The 23,583-nt window shown below is 33.1% G+C and overlaps 2 long non-coding RNA genes across 4 annotated transcripts; both read left to right on the plus strand.

Annotated features, from left to right (window-relative positions):
• Nucleotides 1–5,495: 5,495 nt before the first annotated feature.
• LOC111897338 (uncharacterized) lies at nucleotides 5,496–8,409 on the plus strand. Of its 3 annotated transcripts, none has more exons than XR_006184178.2 (4): nucleotides 5,496–6,721; nucleotides 6,801–7,634; nucleotides 7,724–7,807; nucleotides 7,934–8,409. It is a non-coding gene; the product is annotated as an uncharacterized LOC111897338 (long non-coding RNA). The 3 variants fall into 3 exon arrangements; XR_008225785.1 differs by having other exon boundaries at nucleotides 5,496–6,154; nucleotides 6,458–7,634; nucleotides 7,934–8,408; XR_002852231.3 differs by having other exon boundaries at nucleotides 5,496–7,634.
• A 7,875-nt stretch (nucleotides 8,410–16,284) lies between these two features.
• Nucleotides 16,285–18,199, plus strand: LOC128127864 (uncharacterized). Its single transcript, XR_008225563.1, has 3 exons — nucleotides 16,285–16,563; nucleotides 16,804–16,900; nucleotides 17,096–18,199. It is a non-coding gene; the product is annotated as an uncharacterized LOC128127864 (long non-coding RNA).
• Nucleotides 18,200–23,583: the final 5,384 nt, after the last annotated feature.

The raw sequence follows: 23,583 nt of genomic DNA on the forward strand, positions 1-23,583 counted from the left end.
AGCTAATAGTGCCTTGGTGTGTTATTGAAGAAGGAAGAAAGGATCTTGTGGAGACTAAAAGCTTGAAGTGCAAGTTTGGATCTGAGATCTATAGAGAAAGGAGCTGCATTTAGAGGTATAAAGTTCAAAACTTTCCTCTACTTTTTGGTTGTTGCATGTGCCATTTCTAGGGTTAAAAACCCCAAAGGTGGAGACTTTATGAGTGTAAGGTGCTCCATGGTCCGAGATCTGTCCCTTTTCAGTAGTATTTGTAGTCTAGATCCATAAAGTCCCTATCTTGGTCGTTGATATGAGGTAATGCTTGAGTTCTATGCTTTCTAGGGTTAGAGAATGAAATGTTTTGGGTGCTAGTGACTTATTTAGCCATGCAAGGGCTTAAAGCATCGACTTTATGGTTTTGGAGGCTTAGAAATGGTCAGATCTAAAAGTTGGACATGGGTTAACTGTTTAAGACACCAAGAGCTGAAGGACTGAAACTGGGTATTACGCCGGGCGTAATTCCAGTACGCGCAGCGTACGGGGTGGCGTACCCCGATCCTCTGAAGTTATCGGTTACGCCTAGTGTACATGTTTGGTACGCGCAGCGTAACCCGAAGGGTTGACTTTTGTTGACTTTTAGGGTTTGGTCAACTTTAGGGTATTTGAGCCACGTGAGGGGTAAAATGGTCTTTTACCCTCATGAGAGTATTAAGAGAAGGGATGGTGTAGCCTTGGGAAATGTGTTGATATCGAGTACTTATTTCATATGATTAGGCGGAGGCTAGGTCTTATCCTACGGAGTCCAAGATTTCCAAGATTTACGAGTTACCGAGCTACAAGAGGTGAGTCTTCTCACTATACGTTACCTAGAGTGGTATTTATGTGGACCGGAGGGTCTTATGTGTTATGTATGAGATTATGTGAATCTATGTGCTATGTGATATTTGTATGCTATATGATTGTGTAGACCGGACCGAAAGGTCCAACGATACAGACCGGACCAAAGGGTCCAACGATTTAGACCGGGCCGGAGGGCCCAACGAACTACGGGACTGGAGGGTTCCGTCGAGACACATCGACTGGAGGGTCGTACAGTAGGCTCGAGTGGCGTATGTGTTGTATGTGGTATTTTGGGGAACTCACTAAGCTTTATGCTTACAGTTGTTGTGTTTTGTGTTTCAGGTACTAGTGAGGACCGTGGGAAGGCGCCGACGTGACCCGTACACATTAGAGAAAGGATTTGATTTCATGTGATCTTGGGAAATGTTATATTTTGATAACTATTGTTGAATACGTTTGAGAATGTGTTTGCCTAATTTTGGTTGTTGAAAAATGAAAATTTTGTTTTAAAAATCTCGTTGTTACAGCTTCTTATGGGCAGAGCTTCGGCTCGGAAACTCTCTTCTTCACGGGATCTTCGAGCTTCGGGACTTGTTTCGGGTCTTGGGATGATACCGGGGATTCGGAGGTACTTCTTTGCATGTAAATCGAGGTAATATGAGTGAGAGGAGAGAATTTGAGCAACCAAACTCGTCTGGTCCTTCAAATCTATTTACAGAGCAAAATTTGCCTTTGCCACAATGTGGTACGGTTTACCACGTCGTGGTGGCTGGGTCGTCACTGCATGCATCATTGCAAGTGGGTCTGACAGACTCCAGAGCTCCTACCACGTCATGGCACTTTTACCACGTCGTGGTGGCTGGCAGTTTTGGGGTTTCGTGCCCCGAACTTCAGAAATTCATAACTTTTGCATACGAACTCCGTTTTCGACATTCTTTATATCAACGCGAAGGTGAGAATACACTCTACAACTCTCATTTAGACTCTGTTGGATAATTTTGAATTTATTTTTAATATATTATAAATATATTACTTTTATATTATTTTTAGTAGGTCGGGACAGGAAAAACTCCGTTATAAATTCATAACTTTTTCATATGACGTCCGTTTTCGCCTATCTTTTTATCGTTTCACTACTATTAACAAGATTTTTTTATTCTCGTTTAGATTGTTTCGGCTAAACATCACTCGATCTCAAATCGAGGATTCGGGCTGCAACTACTAAGTCGAAACTTCAGAAAAATCATAACTTCCTCATACGAAGTAAGATTTGGGCGTTCTTTTTATGAGCGCTCTCGGTTTAACATATTCCACGACTTTTGTTTAGATTACTAAGGCTATATATCGCTCTATCTTAAATTCGTATTTTACATCATTCCGTGTCGTGCCGGTTTTGTCGCGAAACTTCTACAGGTCATAACGTCTTCGTTATAACTCGAATCTCGGCATTCTTTATATATTCGAAAACCACGTTTCAACTACTAAAACATTATCCATAGATATCGGCTTTATCTAACATTTAATTTTAATTTTGACGCTTATTTTTATCCTTAATTTATTGATGTCACACAGTTAAGCACAAAACACATAATACTCAAATAATACACTTCTATTATTTCAAAACGGGTTACAAAGGTTAACCTAGACTATTATATCAACATTAATGACAAGCCCATAAACACAGGCGTTACAGTTGTCACTCCATTTATGTTTACTAGCCTGAAGTGGTCATATGTCATAAGGTGTGCTAAGTTGTTCACAAAGTACTCAATGTCTTTGTGGACAAAATAAGAAGTTGTAACCATTAAACGTGCCTCTAGACTGGTCATAATAGCCACCCCTACTGCCTATGGGTTTTGTCTAAGAATGGCCCAACAAGTCTTCGGTCACCGAGGGCACACACTTTGTATAAGGGAACCACAACTGTATCATAGGAAAAGGAGATCCAAATTAAATTTAATGCCAAATATAATTCTCGATGCAACGTATGAGAATATTATTTCAGATCTTAGATGTCCACACCACACTGCCTATTCCGTTAGATGTTGCATAAAGATACCAGTCATTTCACGATTTTCACACTTGGCACTTCTTGTTACTGGATAAAGGGTGGAGCTTTGGAGATAGTCAGTAGTTGTGGGCACCTCTCTAGCATTAACCTGACAATATCTCTACTTTTGTGTGAATCATCTATATAGAGGGTTGTCTCTCCATTTGTGTTTACAAGTCTGAAGTGGTCATCTGTCATAAGGTGTACTAAGTTGTTCACAAAGTACTCGATGTCTTTGTGCACAACAAAAGAAGTTGTAACCATTAAACGTGCCTCTATACTGGTCATTTGTGGTTACAAGTACGAATTCATGTTTTATGATTGATGATTGATTTCTCAAATCCTTACTCAACAGATTGATTGATTTAGCGGAGGTTACGCTTGATTAGTACGTGTTTTGGCACGCTTCAGCTAGAACTGATTGGTCGATCGTATCGTGTGCTTCAAATTTAGGTATAATTTCTCAAATCAGAATTGAATTCTACATTAGTATTTCTTCCGTCCTCTCCATTAATATTGAATTTGATTCAGTTTAGCGAAGGTTGCGCTTGATTATGGCACTCAAGGAAGCATTAGATGTGTAACACTATGGAATATAAGCAAGATTCATCCCATGAAAGAATCATTTGCTTCCGGAGTCCAACTAAATTTCCCCTTTTTTAACAAGTTGGTCATCGAGGTTGCCAGCATTGCGTATACATCTATGAAATTTCGGTAGTAGCCGGTAAGTCCCAAAATCCCTCTTAACTCTTGGATATTCCTTGGAACCTCCCAATTCAACATAGAAATCACCTATTCTTGGTCAATTGTAATGCCTTTTTTTTTTTTTTTTTTTTTTTTTTTGTAAATAATGTGTCGTAAATATGCTTCCGATTTTTGCCCAAAATTACACTTATCTATATTGGCATAGAATTAACTGCTATAAATTGTTCCAACACCTTTGTCACATGGTTCACATGTTGCTCTTCATCTCGAAAGGCATATGCCTATAATTTAACTATTTGTTGTAAGTTGAAATGCAAGAATAGTATCATATTTTTAAATAGGGTTATCACTGATTTTATAAACAGACTATTTAAATTCTTTTCAATTGCAAACAAACCGAAATTATTGTTTAAAAAGATAATGAATTTAGGGTTTATGTATTTTGACATATAAGTACAAGTTTACTAGGTCATTTACGTATTTATATGTATTTATATATGTCCCAACATTATTATTTTTTCAAATTTGTGTTTTTACAACATTTTAAAGACTTGCATATTTTTTTGTAGATTCTGTTACAACTTTTATTAATATATTTTTATAATTTTTTAAAACTTTTTTAGACAATTTTTAAAACTTTTTTTACAACATATTTTTAGCTTCTTTTTTTAGTCCTTTTTACATTCATATTAAACTCTTTTATAATAAAAACAATAAGGGTTAAAATGTTTAATATAATCTAAGTAAAAAAGGTTTGAAACGGTGCTTATAACATAAGTAAAAAAAGTATAAAGACATAATTTGTAAAAAAAAAACTTTTTAAAGATGATATAAAAAAGTTGAAAAAGGCTTTTTAAAAAGTTTAAATTTGTTGTAAAAAATATTTTAAAAAAAGTTTTGTAGATTGTATAGAAAAGGTGAAAAAAATTTAAAAATAAAAATAGAAAAGTGTTAAAAAGTTGTGGAAAAATTTGTAAAAAATCTATAAAAAGTTTGTGCAAAACTTCTATAAAAAAAGAATTAACTTGAGATTATTTTTGGGACAATTTTTTTAAAAGAAAAAACAAATCAAACCAAATTCATAATAAAAATTAAAAAATTAGAACAAAAATATAAATATATAAATAACTTGGTAAATATATAATAAGATATAAAAATACGTAAACTCTAATACTAATACTTTTTTACACATAAACCCTACATGTATTATAGTATTTTATTTTCATGCTTCTTATAGGAACTTTATATTTTTCGATTTGTTTGTATTTATTATGGAAATTTTATGTAGACATAAAGTGAAAACTATTTTGTTAATCAATGAAATGATTACAATTAAACATGATTTTTTATGTAGAACAATGTAATAAGATAAATATAAATAAGATATTATAGATATTAAGTTTATGAAAAATTGTTTGTGTAAATAAAGCTTGGAACAAAACCACTCGAGAAAATAATTTTATTGAGAACTAAATTGGAAAGGAAACCACTATATTACTATTCATTCAAGCGGTTATTAGAAGAGAGGACTACATAACTGAAACTTAAGTGATGAAAGGGAAAATACATATTAATACTTTGTGAGAATTCATGAGTGTTCATTATTAAGAAACTCCTATTTATAGATGTTTGGAAGGATGTTTCTACACAAGTTCCATCACCATGTTCTTGATATCTCTTAAACATTCATGATCCTTGTAAGACATTCTAGATTGTTGATTATCATTTGTGTATGATAAGGGCAGGTGTTTTTAGAGGAAAAGAGAACCACACAGATTATCGTGCTGATCGGGTAAGTCAGAGTTGAGATGATTTATGATCTTTTTTCTTTCAAAATTATTTAAATTTTGATGATGAAAAGTACTTACCGATGCTTAAAACATGAAGTAATTTAATTAATTGCTTATTGTAGGTTGTTGATACTGTAGAAGAGGCTGTGGAATATATATTGCACAGAGAGGCTATATAATGCTTAGAAAAAACACATTTTTTTAATCCATGAGCTCCTCTACAGAAAGAAAGGCTCTAGGATTTTGACTATTTTAAATTTCAAAAAGAAAGTATCTCATGTTTTTTATAATATATATATTTTTTAATTTCATGCTGAAGTGGTAGTAATAGCCAATCTGTGGGTTTTGTGTAAGAATGGGACCAACAAGTCTACAATTATAAAGGAACCACGACTATAGCATAAGCAACTCTATTACCTTCAAGTAGGGTTTTTACGGGGTGTACCATTGTTGATGAGATGCATCTAGGGCATTGCTATACAAAATCAAATATTATAAAAGTACCATTCTATGAACATTGATGTAGAATTCACCAGTAGCCATTAGAGTATACGACCTTACTTCAAGTAAAACTAAGCAAGGGCTTAGGGCCCCAATTATAAGGGGCCCCTTAACCCAAATCTCGCTGGTTCTTCAAATCGTGGATGCCACAAGAAATCATCAAAACTAAGCGACTACGGGATGTTCCAATCTTCCTTCTCGACTTCTCATTTTTGATTTTCCATTCTCGGCAGAAGCAAGAAGCAACCGTTACCAATCTGCAATACTGATTGAAACAATGAAACGATATGTTAAGTTTGATATGTTCTTCTTCTTCTTCGGTTCTTCCTATGATAATATGATAATCCGATTAGTTGATTCTCGATTCTTCTTATGTTTGATAATCTATTTTTCTTCCTCTAATAACCCAACGACTGCTCTTCTTCTTCTACTGATACTCTGTCAATCTGATTCTCAATTACTCTATTAGGATTATGTTTGATATCTTATATTTGTAGCAGTTTTCAGACCTTCCATTATACGAATATCTGAATCTGATTATCAGTCAGATTATCTATTAGGGTTAATGTTTGATGTGTTATTTCTATAACAGGTTTCAAGTCTTTTTGACCCAACAACCAATCTTAGCAATCAATCTTTAGATTTTGGGACAAGATTCAGTCATGATCATGACCCAACAGGGGCAATATCCTGTGGTATGCACCTCACACCTTCATTTGGAAGATCAATCTTCCAACCAACCATGGCATCTGGAAATGCAACTTTTCCTATTGGGGCATCAAATGCATTTCATGTAACAAGTGGCTTCCTTATTGATACATATAGGACCCATGGATTTCCCGAAAGAAATAAAAAGGTATAGTTAGGAGCATACAATATCATTTTTGTTGTTGTGTTGTTTTCTACTATGTATCTCAGATTGGAAGACTATTTAGGTTTCAATGCCAAATTGGCTTAGAGAGGAAATAATTCAGAAGAAAGAAGTAATTGGAACATCAGCCATAGAGATTTCCATGCAGGATACCGAGTCTAATGAAGTTGAAGTTATGGAGGGATCTCTTGGGAAAGGAGATCAGGTGGATAGAAAAAAACATTTCTACAGAAGAAGAGGATGATGATGAGATTCTATTATGGAAATCCATGATAATTTTGATTCATTGAATTTAGGTTGTGTTTGGTATGATCATGATGGAATCAAGGAAGAAATGGAATGGTTCATTCCATATGAATGAAGAAGAAAAACCTGTTTGTGTTTAATGAACCATTTCTGATGGAATGTGATTCATTCCAAGTTGTTAATTTTGTTGTCTAGTTTGTGTTTAATGAACCATTTCTAATGCATTCCATTCCTTCAGCCAACCAAACATTATAATTCAGTGTAATTTCAGACCAAATTTTTCTAGTCTAGTTTGAACTTTAAATTTGTAGTACATTACTATTGAATCAGGTTTGGGACGATTTTTGTTGGAAGTAGGAACGAATTTGAGTTTTCTCGAAGTCAAGGCTGTTAAGAACTAATTGTGATAACATTAAGTATAATAAAGTCCAAAGGGCCCCAAATTTTTGGTTCGCTTAGAGCCCCCAATCTGGTTGAGCCGCCCCTGTCCTCATTTGGAAATCCAAATCCATAAGTGTTCAAGAATGCAGAGTCCATATTGAAGCAACTTCTTAATGAAGATCACAAAGACATAATAAATAATTCACACCATTTTGAAACCCTTTACATGATTGGGGACAATCCTTCGGTTGATGTTAAGGGCGCAAGACAGGTTTGTTTTTTATTATTTTGTATTTTTATTAAATTGAATTGTAGTTTTCTATAAAAAAAAAATTCATTTTCCCTTTTCATATATTTCAGGCGGGACATCCATGGTTTTCTATTTTGACAAGGACAACTGTTTTTAGAGGAAAAGAGAACCACACGGATTATCCTGCTAATAAGGTAAGTTAGAGTTGAGATGATTTATAATCTTTTTTTTTTGATGATGAAAATTTATTTAATTTTGATGATGAAAATTATTTATTGATGCTAAAAACATGAAGTAATTTAATTAATTGCGTATTGCAGGTTGTTGATACTGTAGAAGAGGAGGCTGTGGAATATATATTGCAAAGAGAGGCTATATAATACTTAGCAAAAACACATTTTTTTTTTATCCATGAGTTCCTGTACAGATAGAAGGCTCTAGGATTTTGACGAATTTAAATTTCAAAATGAAAGTATCTCATGTTTTTTTATTAAAAAATCTTTTTCTAATTGCTTGAATTCAATGTCACTCTATTACCTATGTTACTTTTCGGGTGTACCATTGTTGATGAGATGCCCGTAGTTAGGGATGAAAGTGAGTCCAAACCCGGACCTGGCAAACCCGGAACCGATTAACGGGATTTTGTAGAACCGAAAACTAGACTGGTATATAGGAACCGGTTCCTATTTGGTTCCAGGTACGGTACCGGGTAAAGTGGGTCTAGAACCAGAAAACCCGAAAACATCAAAGTGGGTAGGTTGGAATCGGATAAAATGGTTTAGAACCGGAAAACCCGAAAAAACCGGATTTTTTTTTGTAATTACTAACTATTTAGTGGGTTGAACTTTGAAATTTTTCATATTGATATCCCGACTTTGGAGGACCGTAACTCATTAAATATGAAACCAAAATTGACAAAATTACAGTCTAAAATCATGTACAAACTCTAAACTACACTATGGAAAAACCGCATGTCAATACGACTTTATACGAATGAGATATGCATGTGTTAACATTTTCAAAGAATACAAAGCACAAAAACAATAGTTGAAAAGTTGAAAATTTTCAGTTTTAATATCTCGACTTCGGCGGACTATAAATCATTAAACATTAAACCATAAATGAAAAAAATTATAGTCTAAACTCATGTACAAACTGTAAACTACAAGTTGGAAAAACCACATGTCAATCCGACTTCAAACGAATTGAATATGCATGTTTTAAACTTTCACATAATACAAAAAAACTAAAAAACTAAAAACTTTCAGCTTTGATATCTCGACTTTGGGGGACTATAAGTTAATGAATATAAAACTAAAAATGGAAAATTTATAGTCTAAAATCATGTACAAACTCTAAACTACACTTTGGAAAAAACCTCATGTCAATCGGAGTTGAAACGAATGAAATATGTATCTTTTAAACGTTTCACAAAAACCGCTTCCGGCCCTAAAAGTGGTTTCAATTCCTAACACCGGTTCCGGTTCCGGTCCGGTTTTCCGGTTCTAAATCTCATCCCTACTCGTAGCTATACAAAATCAATTATTATAAAAGAACAAAGAAACTTGCTTTAACTCAATGTCAACTAGTTTTCCATATATTTTCTTGTAAAAGAAAATGGATACAAATTTTCAAAAACAAGTTTCAATTTTAGTTTCTTTTAGTTCAATGTCAACTGGTTTACAGATATAGTTAATGTCTTTGGATCCATTTGACACACAAACAACTATCCAATCAAGGTCTAAAACACATGCATAGCACATGAGACCATACCACATATGAAGCAGTTTAGGGTGCGTTTGGTTGTGGAAAATTTTCCAAGAAAAACAAAAATTTTAAAAGACGTTTGGTTTGTTCAATTTTCGAAAGTTTTCTAAAAAAATGAAAATTTCAATTTTCCAAATTGTATATAAAATAGAAATGTATATTTTTTTTTTTACAGTTTTCCAAAGTTTTTCAAATTTCTTAGATGAAAAAAAGAAAACTCCATCGGTTCAACCAAACGTGTTTTCTAAAATGAAAACTCAACTCTATTTTATGAAAACATTTTCTAACAGTTTTCCATAACCAAACACATCTTTAGTCCTTTTGTACCCTAAACAAGCACATTAAAATAAAGAAGAAAAACATTGCATAATGAAATACTATATAAAGCTTGGATTGAAAGGATAAGTTGTGAAGCATGCAAATATGTTTATAGTGTCTTGCATCATCATTAAACCTACATATAAGAGTTCAAGTCATAGAGAGTACATATCTCATCTTTTGCATTATTATTGTAAAGTGCTATAAGAAACAAGAAACAAATAAAAGAGCGATGCATACCACATGATATAACTAATAACTCCATGTCATAAAAGTCTATATATACAAACAACCACAACTTTCTTGAAAAGGGCATTCTTTAAGCATCTTCTATCACACCTTTAAATATACATATGAGAATTTTGCAAAGTGGGATGACAGACTTACAAATTACAAAAAAAAAAAAAAAAACTCACAAGATATATACATATATCGTATTCGTCTAGCTATGTTTAACCAAAGCCATCTACATAGTTGCTTCACATGGAAGGAGGTGCCCACAATTGTTGACTAGCCCTAAATCTTCATGCCTTTATCCAATAACAAAAAGTGTCAAATGTAGAAATTGTGAAATAACCTAGTATCTCTTTATGCAACATGTCACGGGATGGGCGGTGAGGTGTGGACATCTAAGATACGAAGTAATATTCTCATCTATTGCATCGATTATGATATGTTTGGTAAGCATTTGGCATTATCTCTTGTTCTTTCATTTCAAATCATTTTGCTTTATCATGCATGTCAATTCAATTTTTTTAATTAATTGATTGTTAAACTACTTGTAGATATGACTATAATGATTATGGGTGCACACCATGATTAGGTAAATGTCCTTTTTTTTGTGGGGATATCTTTCGTGCTTTAATCGAAAAGTCGGATGCACTCAACCGGAGGAAAAATAATATATCTTCGACTACCATCGGAACAAGTATGTTTATTCTCAATAATTTTAATTTGGTTGGTTTCTAAATCTAATTGGTTTTTTATTATTTCAGTTTTAAAGGTATTGAATATTAGGGGACCAATTGTAGTAGAGGACGAGACTAAAAAATCCTTAAGTATACCGCTAAACATTATGGGAGCTACCAATAATTTTGATCGGGCAAGTGTTATTCTTTACTTCTATAGGACCCGAGAGCTACCTGCATACAAATGCTTGTTTGAAGCAGCAAGGAAAAAGAACACTCAATTTATTATTGAGATTATCGGTGTATATCCAGATTTATGAACAAAGACTAATGCAGATGGACACTCGATATTCCATATTGCAGTAATGCACCACCAATTGGACTGTATAATATGTTGGAGTATGAAGTGGGCCTAAGAGATATAGATCATTCGAGGTGGACAACAATTGCAATACGATATCCCACTTGGTTGGAAATATATCAAGAAAATCTGAACTCGAAAGCAGCTCCCGATCATACTTACTGCTCCAAAAAGAATGCCTTTGGTTCGGGGTATTTTAACTTTATATATGCTCAAAGAATTTTTCTATACAACTACATCAGTATTGCACAATATAAATATACTGATCTATGAATTTTGACATAATGCATATAGAAAGTATAGAAGATGTTGAAACCCAATGTAAGGGTGCACGTTAGGAACAATGAATGATAATACAGCTAATGAATTAATCTTTGAAAACACTAAAGAATTCGATTCAAGAGATCTTGGATGGATGAAACAAATGATGGTTTCTACCGCACTTATTATTATTACTTTTTTTGCAGTTGTGTTAACCCCTACAAGGTGGGTATAGCTAGGAAAATGGATTGCTAATCTTTATGAACCAGGGCTTCTTCTTGGATTTCTTGTTAAATTCTTCATTTTTTTAAGTTTCTTTCGATAATCAGATCTATGTACTGCCCAAGAAGATTATAGTCATTGTTATCACATTTTTCTTTCAATAATCAGATCTAGTTCATGTATACATGTATTTTCCTTTATCATTAAGATTTAACAAGGGTTCCATGTGACATATAGAAACCCATGTCATAGCTTTATGATAAAGCACAATGCAGTAAGTAGCATAAACGTAAACAACCATCAGGTACATAAGTGACAACAAAATTTAGATAAGATCGGCTATAATCTTCCTTGGGCAGTACATGCATTCGAGAACGAGATGTAATTATCGATAGAAACATCAAAAAAAATCTCAACTAGAAAATGTCATTGGTTAATAGGAATAATAAGAATAAGTCATGCTTCATAAAAATTGAAATCTATTTTCCTGACTCAGTCGGAGGGGTTAACACAGATGCAAATAAAATAGTAACAATAAGCGTGATAGCAACCATTGAAACTAACTCTTTGGTGTTCTCAAGGAATAACTCATTAGTTGTTTTACCATTCATTGTTTCTAACACCCACCACCCTTTAGACCGGGTAACAACATATTCTCTACTTCTTACATGCATTATGTCAAAATTTATAGATTATTATATTTATATTGTACAATATGATGTAATCGTATAAAAATTCTTTGGGCATACATAAAATTAAACATATCCGGAACTAGAGACATTGTTTTTGGAGCGATAAGTATGATCAGGAAGTGCTTTCGAGTTCGGCTCTCCTTGAAGTAATTCCAACCAAGCGGAGTATCATACTGACATTGTTATCCGCATCGAATGATCCAAACCTCTTAGACCCCACTTATAGTACAATACATTGTACAAGTCTAATTGGCGGTGCCATACATCAACGTGTAAATAAATCATCAAACCCCGAAGTAGTGAATCAACACTTGCCCGATCAAAATTATTGATAGCTCCTATAACGCTTACGAGTATACACAAAGTTTTCTTAACCTCATCTTCTGCTGTAATTTGTCCCATATTCAATACTTTTAAAATTGAAATAATAAAAAACAAATTAAATTTAAAATCAACCTAAATCAAAATTATGGAATATATTTGTTCTGATGTAGTGGAAATTATATTATTTTTCTTCCAGTTGAGTGCATCTCGCTTTCCGACCAAAGCATAGAGGACATCCCGACAAAAATGATGAGACATTTACAGTCATGATATGCATCCATATGTTATGATCCCACATCGGCAGAGAGTATTATAAGTTGATGACTTATAAGTCTAGGTGTCCCCTCCTCCTACAAGCTGGTTTTTGGGAGTGAGTTTTATACTTAGGCTTATGACATGATACGGGCCTAGTATGGGATGAGTCTGTATAAATTGGTATTAGAGTCGTCCCATTGATATGGGCATATTTAGTTATAAAATTCATGAATTATCTTAATACTTTATGTTGTTTTTGTCTCATTTAATGAACAAAGGTGTTTAATTAGTTTAGAATTTCATTTTTCAGGAATAATGACATGCTCGGATGGAAAAGGAAGCGGAACTAGTGATTGGAGGCTTGGATCTTGGATTTTGAAGAAAGAAGGATGATGCTGGATAGCTTGACCCCACGTCATTGTTTTGGCCATATCTCATGAACCGTAACTCCGATTGATGTTCTGAAAACTAGACACAATTCAGACGACTTTCGTGTTTTGAGAAAATGTTGATTCCAAACGGACTCGACGAGTTGGGCCTCAACTCGAAGAGTCACGTCGAACTTTCACGATTCTAGAGTCGCTGACTTGCCGTACACGGGTTTTAAGTGACGGACTCGCCGAGTAGGTCACTGGACTTGACGAGTCACCTTTGTTTTTGTGAAAATCTATATAAAGGGCATTCCTGACCGATACCCTAGCATATAGATGAACCCTTGGAGGCCAATTGTCGACTAAAGGTGCTGCTGGAGCGTGGGAAGCGAAGGAGTCAACCATACATACAACTTTAAGGAGAATCAAGGCAAGAGGTTAATTGAATCACCATCAACAAGAGGTTAATAGAATTAACTAGACGATAGGTAAATTAATGTGTGAGCTTGTGTTATACACCATCAACAAGAGGTTAATTGAATCACCAATTTGATTAGCTAATTACAAGTCTTACTTAACCCGAATCAATAAACTAGGAAACTCATTGGTTTAATCAACTGATCACTGCTTGAATTAATTTGTTTTCTAAGGATTAGTAATAATGAACGTGAACCTAATCACACTAATCAGTTGCCAATGCCAATTAATCCATTGCACTTGTCATAAAATCAACCATAGGAATAAATGATTCTAGCCTAAACAGAAGTCTCCTTAATTATTGAATTTAGTTGATTTTTATTTGCTTAGCTCTTAGTTTCTTAGTTTAAGTTTTAGTTAATTGTTTAAGTTTCTAGTCTTGCAAACCTAGAGAAAACCCTCTTTCTATTACTTGTTTTATTTAGATTATATTAGCATTTATTTTAATTGTTTATCATTCCCTGTGTTCGATACCCTACTTACCTGAACTAAACTGCTAATCGATTGGTACACTGCCTTTCGTGTGTTTGTCATTGTGTTTAAGTTAGTAGGATTAAAACTAGTTGGTTTTAAACACATCACCCATCTTTCGTGGTGCCAACAGTGGTGGCTTGGACCCAAAAAAGAAGAGTGCCAACCATGACCAACATAGTCGTGACTAACAATGACAATGACTCGGTATTGTTATGATCCCACATCGACTGAAAGTACTATAAGTTGGTGGATAATAAGTCTAAATGTCCCCTCCTCCTACAAGTTGGCTTTGGGAGTGAGTTCTACACTTGGGCTTATGGCATGATACGGGACTAGTATGGGATGGGTCCGTATCACCATAATCATTCTAGTCATGTCTACAAATAGTTTAACAATCAATTAATCAACAAAAATTAACTTGGCATGCATGACAAAGCAAAATGAAAGAACAAGAGATCCAAATTAAATTTAATGCCAAATACTTATCAAACATATCATTCTCGATGCAGTGGATGAGAATATGACTTCAGATCTTAGATGTCCACACCGCAATGCTCATCTCGTTAGATGTTGCATTAAGATACCGGGTTATTTCATGATTTTCACACTTGGCACTTTTTGTTATTGGATAAAGGGTGAAACTTTGGAGATAGTCAGCAGTTGTGGGCACCTATCTACCATTAACCTGGCAATTTCTCTACTTTTGTGTGAAGCATCTATATAGAGGGTTGTCTCTCCATTTGTGTTTACAAGTCTGAACCGGTCACTGTGATATGCCATAAGGCGTGCTAAGTTGTTCACAAACTACTTGTCTTTGTGGACAACAGAAGAAGTTGTAACCATTAAACGTGCATGTAGACTGGTCGTAATAGCCAACCCTACTGCCTTTGGGTTTTGTCTAAAAATGGGCCCAATAAGTCTCCAGTCACCGAGGACACCAATGGCACACACTTTGTATAAGGGAACCACAACTGTAGCGTAGGCAACTTTATAATATTCAAGTAGGGTACTTGTGGGGTGTCCCATTGTTGATGAATTGCATGTAGCTATACAAAATCAAATGTTATAAAAGAACAAGGAAACTTGCTTTAATTCAATGTCTAAGGTGGTGTTTATTATTTGTTCGCAGATCTTTTTGGTCTCTTCTATCTTCACGGTGCAGACCACGCGCATACATTATTCTTTGCAGACTATATGTTTTTTTGAATACTACAGACCTGAAAATGTTTATACGTCCTCTTGACGCAGATGTGGACCAGAGTCTTCTAACATCTTCAGACATCTTCTAGCCTAAATAATACAAATACTTTACTTTATTTTTTAGTTTTTTGAAATTATATTTATTTCAACTTTATTTAGTGATAAACAATTTGAAAAAAGAAAGTTACAATACTTAAAAAAAAAGTTCGACTACACAAACATGATATTTGTTACAAATTTATAAATAAAAGTTTATTACAATAATGGTTGTTGACTTGCTTATATAAATACGAATATATATATATATATATATATATATATATATATATATATATATATATATATATATATATATATATATATATCATTACTATATATAAAAGTCCCTTTAATCTCCTGCCGCCTACATCAATTTTCCAGGCTTCTAAAAATGCCACGTAACATTTTTTTTCTGAACGACTCCACACACATCTAACGATTCATATTGCCGCCATATTCCCATGTGCCGTATCCAGACCACCATGACCTATCTAAGAACGATGCCAAGGACCTCCTCGAGTTCCATTCACAAATCCTTGGGTATCGTTGCTTTTTACTCTTCTGTATCCCCAACAAACATAGATACCCATTGCATCTACAGACTCTCTTTTTCTAATCACAATTCTACTTTCAATTGATCCGTTGGTAATTCGTTATCTCCCTCCTCCTGCATCAACAAAAGTCAGCCGTCAGAATCGATTGTGGCGTACGGTCGCTTTTCTAAAGACACGGTGTTCCTTGAAAGTGGATCACACCGCTTCAAAATTTATTCACCAATAAACAACAACACCATGCATTCATCTACCAAGTCTCCATTCAAGAAACCTCATCACTTCAAAATTAGATTTTGAGTTAAATCCGGTAAAGATCGTCGCTCTCGCTCAAGGAAAATTTTATTTTTGTTTCCCTCTTATACAGCCTCTTCGGTTTCATTGCAACTTTTTCTTGAACATTGGCCTTTGTCCCTCTTTTCATATTATTAATTTTCTAGCGATCGTTATCATTGTGGAATTTTTTTTATTTTTATCATCTTCCGTCTTAATTTCAAGGAAATTTATAAATCTTATCTTGTTATTGTCATGCGATTTTAATTCAATGGATTTATTGCTTGAATTAGATCTGCATTTCTTTTGGACGGACAGAAACTAAGAAAATATTGACTTATTTTTACTTTATTTATAGACTTTTCGAATTTATAGATTCCTAAGTGGTTGGTAGAATGCCAACGAACAAGGAAGCCATTGAAGATTGTATCTCCAAGAACAACTTGCTTCCCCAAAGGTACCGACTCCAAACACTTTCCACTCCCTCCCACTTTAAATTCAAATTAGTTGTGGGTTTTTTCTATGTCACGGTTCCCTTTTTCTTTTTCTGTGAGAAGTGTTATATATTTTTTATTCATGTTCAGCTACAATATATACAAATCATAATATGTATTACAAAGTTTTAGTATGAATGCATGATAGAGACTTCTATGAGGAGGTAAAACACCCACTTTATTATTCATTCTCTTAATTGTAGGATTATATGTTCATAGGACGCACATCAACTGTTCGATGAAAGTTTTATGATAGGGCTCATTTCAAATAAGCCTAATCTTTTTGAGTTCCATGTATAGGTATAAAAGTATTCTGATTTTGGGTTTTAATTTTTAAGTTTGAGTTATCCATTTCTTATTTGGAACTGAACTATGGGATATTTTGGGTTCCTTTTTTTAGCGTCCAACTCCAATAGTCTATCCTCAAACCTTTGTACATGTGAACGTATAGCAGTTTATACTATCTAATGTATCTCAAGTTTAAACTTGTTGCAGATCTACAATCTAAGCATGTATAAATCAACCAACCGCTACAACCTAAGGATTTCAGGGTCATGGTATCTGTTGAACACGGTGAACTCAACAAAACCTTATATGTAAACAATAAACCTACACACATACACAAATAAGCAAACCTGTAAGATAATCCAACACTATCTGTAGATGATTTTGCAGTTTTACAATTGTACAATTAACATTTTGTGGGTTAATCTATCCACCACATAGAATTTGATTGTTGTTATTAAATCTATGTATGTGGGGAAGATGTACATGTTGAAATAAATTGCAAAATACTGCACATATAGTATTACTCGGCCACAACTGCAATTACAGGTAACTTATATACACAATTCATGTTATTTAAAGATAATTACTTTGTTGTTTCTTGAATTTAGTTTTTTTTGTCAAAGAATTGCTTATATGGGATGCGGGATTGTTTCTCATAAAAACATATTTTTTATAATTTGTTAAAAAAAGAATTTATTAGCTCTAAGATGAAACGGGTCATATTAGTGGGCTCAATTCAAATGATCATTTTTTACCATGGGTTCCGACTAACATAGCTAATTCTTCAAAATTAGCTGACTTAATATGAACTTGATGTATGGAAAATCACAATGAATATTTGAATTCATTAGTTGTCTCTAAAATAATTAGTTCTATATGTGTACAGAAGTGAGTTGGTGTTGTTCAAAGCTCAACTGCAACAAAGGTATATGAAGTTTAATACAAGAAATACCGATGTATTTTCATTATATATTTCCATTTATTACACAGTGCACATCAACGGTTTTGCTGCCATACTCAAAAATGGAAAACCTACCTAGATAGCCATTGAAACCAAACATCAACCATATGTGACATACTGATTTGATTAATTTCTTGATATTGCTTTATTTGGATTATTGGTGAAAAAAAAACATAATTTTTTTTGGGTCTTATTGTAGTGCATGTGATGCATTGAGGAGCTGTCTTTCGGATACACTACCTACATATGAGTGTTGTTTTATATCAATTTCAAAGTGTTAAATATAACAAATAGGAACGTACTTCCATTTAATTGTCATTTATAACATTGTACTTCCATTTTCCTCTATTACATTATTGTACTTATAACTTTTGTTTTATTGACACATTGTATTTTTCAAAAATCTACTCAATTATGTATAACATTATACATTCTCCAATTTTAAAGTAATCTTATAAAATACCCACATTACCTTTACGGCTCGTGCTCACGAGCCATAGAGATTTACTAGTATATATATATATATATATATATATATATATATATATATATATATATATATATAAACACCATACAAAATCCAAATTAAAAATCAAAATTATAACACAAATTAAAATCAAAATTATCATTTTACCCTTCTAAACAATTTCCTTCAAAACCTCAAATAACAACAGATTTTAGCGAAACATGTCATATTTACAACAAAAATAATACACATGATAAAAAGAATTATAAGAAAAAACAAAAATTCCACCGTCAGGTCCTTCAAACTAATCCAAAATTCAACAATGAAGATTTTGTTTCAGCCGATTCATCAATGTCATAAATGAAAGTTTGATTGTTGTTTTACCCTACATGGATCATGTCAAGTTCTTAAACAATTATACAAACCCATGAAACAACTTCAGGCATTAAGACCAATAATTTGACAAATTACATGTAATTGAGTTTGGTTTTCATCTAGTGTCGCATACCTATAACCAATAACATCAAGAATTTTTAGTCAAAATGAAGCCAATTGAAAGGCAATAGTCAATTAATGCAATTGTCAAAACCGTTGTCATGTTAGGATACTACAATTCAGAAAAAAGAAAAAGGATTAGATTTACATTTACATATGCATTGGAAAAATAATAATAATCACTAACATATTCCCATAGGAGAATAGTCTCACAAACATCATATTTGCAATGGTCAATGATTTGTGCACTAAGTCCAAATCCTTTTTTCGCTTACATGTGATTCAACAAATAAACAATGATAAATCCAAGAAACTGTATATGGATTGATGAGCCAAAAGTTTCTTTTGTTAAAATTGATTGTGAGATGAACTGTATGTTCAACTAATGAAATAGCTTGCAGTGATATGCGTAACTAGACATGACAATAACATCTCTTCTAAACTATCAAACATCTCACTAGAAATCAAACTTTGAAAACCACAAAAAAGTAGATGTAACATAACTAACAATTGAGCCAATTATCATAGTTTTGTGTGTGTGAACGAGAGAGATGAATAGGAGAATGAAGCTAACCACACACTTCTGAATGTGAGTCTGAGAACCAGATAAGATCTGGACGTCTTCTGCTTTCGAACCTTAAACCTTGCTGAAATCGAATGTTGGGAGTCGAAGATCGAACAGTAGATGGATGCATGATGCTGAAGGAGGGAGGTGGCAGCGGCATTGGCGGACGAATGTGGCGGCGACATTGGCATACGAATGCAGCGACGGAACTGACGGACTGAGGCGATGATGGAACTGGCGGACGGCGGTGGTGACGACAATGGCAGGCGGCGATGGTGACAGCAGGAGGATGGAGTCGGTTAAGGGAGGAAGTTGTGGTTGAAGCTTTAAGCGAAAGACGCGTGAAAATGGGCACCGATGTTTAGGAAAAGGGGCAGTTGAAACGCGTTCATTTTTTTTGTTTTAGATATACCTTTATGTCTAAATTTTTAAGAGGAGTTCAGAAAATTAAGAGGCTAACAAACAATCTATATCTTTTTCCTTTTCCAATTAAGAGGCAAACAAACGGCCTCTTAGCCTTAAAAGATAAGAACTTAAAACCACTAACTTCTTTCCATGGTATTCAAATAAGAGAAAGAAGAAAGCTATAGAGAGAGAGAGTTTGAATTCTTGGAAAATAAAAGAAAGAAAAACTAGCTTCAAAAATGTATTTTTTCCTTTTCTTATATACTCATACACATATACTATAGCCATACCGTCATTAAATGGAAAATCATGACACTTAAGAAAACATGAGATGTGTAAGACTATGGAAGAAAAAGCAAGCTTTCTCCCATACCTAGCAACCCATGGTTTTGACCTCAAAAAGTCAAAGAAGAGTGCTTTTACTCCATCTCCATAACTAGCATGTGCATGTATTATGCAACATTATATAAATGAACTATAACTAGACGTTAGGTTAGGGTATATTTACTCGATGTGTGTTCTAAGGTGTTATACAAAAATTCAGCCTACAGAACCCATCGTGCCCGATCGTTAGGTTTTCCTTAAATGCAACACCTTAAATAGGTCTAAAGCATTTTGTTTGACTACTTCAGCTTGACCATCTGGGATGGTAGGTCGTGCTTTTCTGTAAAACAATACCTTGCAAACGAAGGCGTTCTTCCCAAGATTTTCTAATGAAAATCTTATCGTTATATGATATGATCGAAGATGGGAAACCATGCAACCTCGATATCTCTTTTAAAAATGTGGATGTTACTATCGCAACCGTAAACGAGTGTTTCAAAGTTAAAAAGTGGGCATATTTCGATAAACAATCCACAACAACCAAAATGGTATCAACTCCATGGGATTAGTAAAAAAATTTCAGTAAAGTCCATCAATAATTCATCCCAAACTTGATTTGGAAGGGATAACGGCTGTAATAACCTACATGGGTGTGTCATGGAATTTTTTTTGTTATCGACATACGTGACACTCATTTACATAATGCTTGACATCCTTTCGCATACCTACCCAAAACCATTCCTGAGCTAGTCATTTGAATGTTTTGAGTTTACCTGAATGAACACCGGTCGCTGAATCATGATAGTCAAAGAGGAGTTTCACGACGTGAGAATAATTTCTTGGAATAACCAACCGCTCTTTTTAAAACAACCGCATATGTTCAACTTCAAATCTAGTTGGTCGTTGATCTTGCAACTTCAAATGTTCTTTTTTTTTTTTTGGATAAAACAAGTTTGCTTCTATTTATTTGTACAAAGTATCCATAGGAAAAATGTAACTAGAAGTAATGGTGCTTAGTTCACAATCAAGGGAATGCTTACTAGACAAGGTGCCCGCCACTTTGTTATCATCTCCTTTTTCTTGTACTGTATGTCAAAATTAAAGCCCAATAACTTGCAAATCCACTTTTGATGCTCGCTTCCAATCTCACGTTGCTCTAATAAGAACTTCAAACTTTTTGATCAGTTCGTATGATGGAATGTTTCCCTAGGAGATAATGTCTCCACTTTTGAACCGCCAATATTATCGTGAAGATCTTTTTCGTATATCAGTTTCATCCGGTTTCTCACTCCATGTACTTGACTATAGTAGGCAATTTGGTAGGAATTTCTTATAAAAACCGCACCACCCCAAACTTGGAAGCGTCAGTCTCTATAACAAATACTTTTTTGAAATCAGGCATTGCTAGAATAGGAGTTGTGATCATGATTTTTTGATCCTTATGACATAATCATTTGCTTCTGAAGTCCAACTAAACTGTGATCATGATTTTTTTGATCCTTATGAAATAATCATTTGCTTCCGAAGTCCAACTGAATTGCCCCTTTTTAAAAAGTCGGTAATCGGGGATGTCACTACACGGTTACGAATTTTCGGTAGTAGTTGATAAGTCCCAAAAACCCTCTTAACTCTTGGATATTCCTTGGAACCTCCCAATTTAACATAGACATCACCTTCTCTTGGTCCATTGCAATACTCTTTTTTTTAAATAACATGTCCTAAATATGCCACCGATTCTTACCTAAATTACACTTATTTATATAAGTTGACCACTACAAATTATTCTAACACCTTTCTCGCATGATTCACGTGTTGCTCAACTGTAGACAAAAACATTGTCAAAAAACACTAACATAGAATTTCGTAAAAAAAGGTCAGAAGACATCATTCATGAGGGACTGAAATGTATCGGGTACGTTAGTTAATCCGAAAGGCATAGGCCTACAGTTTAACTATTTGTTGTAAGGTGAAATGCAAGAATAATATCATATTTTTAAATAGGGTTATCACTGGTTTTACAAATAAACTATTTAAATTGTTTTCAAATTGCCACCAAATCGAGTTTATGGTAGGGTTTATGTATTTTGACATATAATTATAAGTTTGTTTTTTTTACACCTTTTTAAAGACTTTTTGCATATATATATATATATATATATATATATATATATATATATATATATATATATATATATATATATATATATATATATATATATATATTCATTTACAAATGTTTTTACACTCTTTTACAACATTTTTTAATACTTTTTTTAATAATTTTTTAGAACTTTTCACACAATTTTTAAAACCCTGTTTTACAACATATTTTTAGATTTTTTACTTAATCCTTTTTACGATTCATTTTTAAACTCTTTTATAATAAAAGCAAAAAAGTTTGAAAGGTTTAATATCAGAAGTGATGTGGATTATTCAAGGATCCAAGTTGATTTGCTTAAATAAAAAAAATATTTGAAAGGTTTGAAACGGTTCTTATAACGTAAGTAAAAAAAAGTTTAAAAAATATAAATTGTAAAGAACTTTTTAAACCTTCTTTAAAACCTCCAAAAAATCATCATTTTTAAACATATTCACTTATCTTTCAAATTCTTTAAACTTTTTTCATAAGTTTTTTCAACTTTCAAGGGTTGTAAAAGAATTTAAAGATGACATAAAAAAGTTGAAAAATGCTTTTTAAAAAAGTTTAAATATGTTGTAAAAAAATTAAAAAAAAAAGGTTTATAAAGTGTATAAAAAAGGTTTAAAAAGGTAAAAAAAAATGAAAATATAAAAGTATTAAAGAGTTGTGAAAAAATTTATAAAAAAAATCTATAAAAAGTTTGTGCAAAAATCCTATAAAAAGTTTTAAAAAATTATTTAAAATTTTTTTGGGTACAATTTTGTAATAAAAAAAGCAGATTGGACCAAATTTATATTAAAAATTAAAAATTATACCAAAAATGCAAATATATTGATAACTTGGTCAATGTATAATAACAGATAAAAATCTATAAACTCTAAGCCATTATTTCTTTACACATAAACCCTACATGTATTATATTATTTTATTTTCATCGCTTCTTATAGGATCTTTGTATTTTTCGTTTTGTTTGTATTTATTATAGAAATTTTACATAGCCATAAAGTAAAAACTATTTTGATAATGAATGAAACGACTACAACTAGATATAATTTTTGATGTGCAACAATGCAATAAATTAAAATATAAATAAGATATTATAGTTAATAAGTTTATGAAAACATTTTTATTTTTTATTTTATTTTTTTGCCATCAACCCAAAAAGTAAATAAAGCTTGAAACAAAACCAACCGGGGAAGTAAAATGGGAACTAAGTTGGAAAGGAAACTACTCTATTACTACTCAAGTGGTTATTAGAAGAGAGGACTACACAACTTAAGGGATGATTAAATATGAAAGGGAAATACTATTTATACTTGGTGAAAATTTTCTAAACAAC

Source organism: Lactuca sativa, chromosome 8 (genome assembly GCF_002870075.4).
Source record: "Lactuca sativa cultivar Salinas chromosome 8, Lsat_Salinas_v11, whole genome shotgun sequence".
Taxonomy (NCBI): Eukaryota; Viridiplantae; Streptophyta; class Magnoliopsida; order Asterales; family Asteraceae; genus Lactuca; species Lactuca sativa.